The 5000-nt window shown below is 36.9% G+C and overlaps 1 protein-coding gene across 9 annotated transcripts in view; it reads right to left on the bottom strand.

Annotated features, from left to right (window-relative positions):
* ZNF521 (zinc finger protein 521) overlaps window positions 1-5000 on the bottom strand; it is a 232500-nt gene that overhangs the window by 87311 nt on the left and 140189 nt on the right. The gene's annotated exons all lie outside the window — the stretch shown is intronic.

Consider the following 5000-nt stretch of genomic DNA (forward strand, 5'->3'; position numbering starts at 1 on the left):
TACCTCTATCAGCATAGTGTTTAGATCTTGTTCACCAACCTGAAGTGCTAGAAATAATGATTAGTTTTAATATGACCTCATAAATAATGTAATAATAAACCAAGAGGATCTCATTCCCTATTCTGATTGGTGGAAAATCAATTGCACATTGCCTGGAAATGACTGACTTTCCATTACTGTTATTTTCTAATTGCATTCAAACACAATATCTTGTATGGTGCCAGACAGTCATGCAAAAAGTTTTTTTTCCCCTTTTTGCTTTTAAGGAAAACAAGATTTCCATTGTTGCAAATTAATTACAAATAAACTGTTACAACCCCCTCTAAATCAATTGCTACCACAGTTAATGAAAAGTTGGTTGGTGTAAACTACTCTTGGCTTCAAGTTAGGAGGCTTAACACAGAAGAATGAGGGTAATACAAGAAGTAAAAATGTTGTGGCTTTAACACTAAGGGCCACTTTCTTTCCTCTTAAAACAACTGAATAAATCCTTAAGCAAGTGAAATTTTGGGCAGTAACTGGACTGTCTGGGAGTAGCAGACTTCTGGAGCTGTGGGCTGCAGGAAGCTCATCTGTTTATTCTTATTCCTCTCCCTGCCTTTGTCTTCCCTGCATCACCATGAGACATAAAGAGTCCCATTAAAAAACCAACCAAACAAAATAACAAACAACAAAACCAACAAAAACCCACAAAAAGCAATAGTCACGAAATGCACCTCTGAACCCAAGAATGTAGGACAGGAGTAGGGATAAGATTTATAGGGGTGTGAGGTTCTGTTGGATTTGTCATTGTCCAGTCCACAATCAAGTAGCTTCTTCGTTATGTATTTATTTTGCAGAGATTTTGTAAAGAATACAAAATCAGTTTTGATATCCATCCAAAGTCTTGATTGTAAGACTGGTCATACTATTCATAAACCCTCAGGCTTCTCCCTTGGAATTTCAAGGAATTAATTTTTCACTAAACACCTGCTAAAAGGCTATGCTGTTGCACTTGGGCATAAAATTTAATCTTTTTGTGCTGTCTCCCAGCACTTTCATTGCTGTCTACGGATTTCACATGCAGGGAAAATCTGAGCCCAGCACTAAAGAGATGAGGACAAAAAGTAATACCCATACAGCCATACTTAAAAAAAGAAGTGTAGTTCAAGTATGCCCTCTTCCATACAAGAGTTTCTCCATGTTTCTGACAGGTAGACAGATAGATAGACTGTTTGTTTGAAAAAATTGCAGTGCATGTGTAAGATGGGATATAGCAGTCTGTAGCAGTGAAAGCAGAGGAATCAGTACATGCAGGTGTATATTACACGCTAAACTACACTGCTGTATATAGCATTAACTTGTACTGCTTTACTCACCTCATACAACAGAATCCAAATTAGATCCCATTATTACATTGAAGGCTCACACTCAATAGCAGTTAAGCTTCTTTGAATGGATTCCCTATTGTATAAAAAGTATGCCAGTCTTTGACTGCCAAAATCAATTAGTCACATTCATTATGCCTCTATTTATTAATGGTGTACACTTTATAATGCATTTGCTGCTGAACAAAGAAAGTTATAAAATATCAAATATGTGTTATGATTGTAATTATAGCAAAAGAAGTAATGATCTCTTTCAGTCACTAACTGGCTACAAAGCTCCTGTAAAGATTACATTAGTGGTGACAGATTTATGATCTTTTCCAAGATGTAATCCTTTCTAGCTCACATTTTTCAACAGAAGAACTATGTGATTGGTTACAGGTTATTGGCTTCAATAGTTATATTCAACAGAGATTATTGTGCTTCTGTCTCCCATAATCCAAACACACAGTGTAATCTTAACAGATGCAATTTTAATCTGTATTGCACTATTATAATAAAATGGGGCACCATAAGGCTTTTTACCAATATCGGGTTTGGTGGTAATTCAATGATGTTAAGAACGACCAACTAGTACTGAAATCCAGCAAATAATTAGACCTAATGTGAAAATGGAAGAAGAACAACATTGGCATTTTCACAACCGTGGATTTTGATGGCATTTATTATCAAGCTGTTACACCTTAACATGCAAAAAATATTAATTCTAGCCATCAATATCATACAGCTAACAATTTTTCTGAACACTGCACAGTAGCAATTGAAACCTACGTTAAGTTTTACCTTCCTCTCACAGATGTGCTGCATCCTACAGTTTAAAAAGATTTTTAAAAAATATATTATTAATATGAAGCAGCCAAAAGGTGCTGACATAGATGGAAAAATGAAAGGCCAGGTGAAAAACTTGTGAAGGCTCTTTATTTCTACCCTAAACAGAGCATGTACAAAATACACTACTTTTCCTAACCTTGGCTCTCACACTATAGCTAGTGGCAGTACCCCAGTACTCCCTTCTTTTCCAAAAATGTGTCCAACTCCCTCTGCTTATTTCCACTGCTGACTTTGGCAGAAAGCTCCATATTCCATCCACCCTTTTTAATGAAAAAATATTCTCTCTTAAACTGTTTGTCTGCTGTAGTCCAGTCACAGCCTCAGTCATGAACCCTTTGTTTTCAAATTAGTTGCTACTTCAAAAAGCTGATTGGCATCAAACTGATTTCCTTTTAGGAATATAATCCATCTCTCTTAAATCCCCACTCAGACTTTTTTCCATAAGCTAAATAGGTCTCATTTTTCTGTCTTCATGTGTATTTTTTAAGAATGAAAAAATATTTTTTTACCAAATGTTCCTTTGAAACTTTTTTTTTTTTTTTTTTTTTTTTTTTTTTTGTGCGTTCAGGACTTGACTATCCTTTACTCCACTTACTTTGTATGCTCAGAGGAGATGTTTCACAATATGGTTTAAGCCCTCTTTTTTACCAGCTGGACCTTGGCAGTGCAACTCTCTGCTCAGTGACTATTGCTGCGTGAGGTTCTCCCACTTTGGACCTTGATCTTGCAAGTTGTTACACATGCTGTTAAACTCCTGCATCTGAATGTGTAGTTTTAGAAACAGAAGTTTTCAGCAGCTTCGAGGCACGGGGGCTTGGGCCAAGGTATTTTATGTTCCTGCTGCACTAATGACCTATTTGAAAACCCAGTGGGGCCAACCATAGAAAGTGATGGAAAACAGCTAAGGCCCTGAGAAACACTGCTGTGCTGTGCTACTTGCTAGATGTGTTTGTTGCTGTCACTAACTGGGACAAAAAAGGGTTAATGGTACAGAGCAGAACATTAGTAATTCCTTTTTTTTTTTTTTTCCTTAGGATTAAATTCTGGAAAAATGGAGAAAAATGGAGACGGTGAACCTAGCCAAATGAGAGGGGGAAAGACTTGAAGGAGAAAAAGAAAGGCATAAGGAATAAAGCCAATGTTGTATAAACAGGGTGAGCAAAAGACTGACCTTTCGGTCAGCCCAAGCTGCTTTATATCTTCTGGGTTCTCTGTTGCATTCTTTCCCCAAATCAATCTTTAATCTTTCTCAGTAACTCCCTCCTTACCATAAATTTACCACTTGCAGATCAACCTGTTTAGAAAACTGTTGGTAAAAAAATCCTGAAAAAGCAGGAAGAGTATTTTTGTTTGGGTTTTTTTTTTTACATCTATAAAGAATATGCATCACCTAAGACTGTAAACAACATTATTTTGCTGAGATTAGCCTGCAGAACTCCAAATATTTCATTGTTGTAGCTTACTGAAGAGGCCTTGACACCCGTCATAAGTATTACCCTTAAAAGCTTCTTGAGCAAATTTAAACTGAACCAGGAGAAGCCCATCCACACTGCTGCCTTTCTAGAATTAATTCACCCAAAGTCTTCAGCAAATAGTATGAATAAACAAGTAAATAAATAAATAAATACATTCTCACATATTTTGTGTTTTAGCATCAATGACTCTTTTTGACAGACACTCAACCTCCAAGACCAGCACAGGCTGCTAGGCTCAGCAAATTATATTCTGGCCTTTCACCTCTGCCCACTCTGGTCAGGTAGCAAATGAGATCTAAACTGAAGGCATCTGTAGGTCTCCATTCATTCTCCAGGGACTGAAAATTCATATAACAAAATCATTACACATTATATCACTCCATTTTGCATGAACATTAGTCTCTGCTCATAAGAGGACCCTGGACTCAGCTAATATAAATAATGAACTGCCTCTTATTTTGTGAAGGGAGTTAGAGGGGAGGGCAAAAACGCCTTCTCTTGCAATAGTCAAGGAAGCCATTTGTAGTACAGCACAAACAGGACCACAATGAATGCTTCTACTTGTACTTCTGATAAGTTAGTCGGTGTAGTCCTCTTAACTAGACAATCACAAATACCCACCCCAAATCCCAGACTCTACTGTAGTTACAGTAATACTGGCAAAAAAAATCACTTTTGTTCCAACTCTAAAATTGCTGTCAAGGCTCCAGAGACTATAAACAACATCTTTCACTGCTCTGACCCCCATGCAATTCTAAATCCCCCAACCTTTCTGAGCACTGTTGGTGAGCAGCCCCATTACATCTTAATGACTGTCATTAATTTCTAAAGAGTGTTAATTTCAGATTTTTAATCACCCCTTAACTATTCAATTAAATTTCAATAAAATGTTAAGTACTTACAAGTCTTCTCATTTTTCCTAAAATACTTACTACATTAACATGACTGAAGTCCAGTGGTAAAAATGAATGAAACTTAACGATACAGCACTACCACAACAGCAAATGCTTCAAAATACAAACTTAATCATAAAAGCCCTTGCAACGCTGTTACCATAGTTTAAGGCTTTGGGAGTGGGGGGAGCTTTTCGAAAGACCCTGGTTAAATCATATTATTCTTCTAGGAAGAAATGGACAACAATAACTTATCTTGGAAAAAAAAAAAAAAAAAAAAGCCTGCATATTCATAATCTGTCTGCTCTGAAAAAAGAGACCTGTTGGCCTTAACCAAAATATCCATAGCCAGAGGTTTTCAGACATGACAAGGGCAGCCTGGCCACTGGCTTTAAGCAGCAGTGGAATCAGCATATAGACAGCACTGACACACA

This window comes from Heliangelus exortis, chromosome 2, assembly GCF_036169615.1.
Source record: "Heliangelus exortis chromosome 2, bHelExo1.hap1, whole genome shotgun sequence".
In the NCBI taxonomy this organism is placed as follows: domain Eukaryota; kingdom Metazoa; phylum Chordata; class Aves; order Apodiformes; family Trochilidae; genus Heliangelus; species Heliangelus exortis.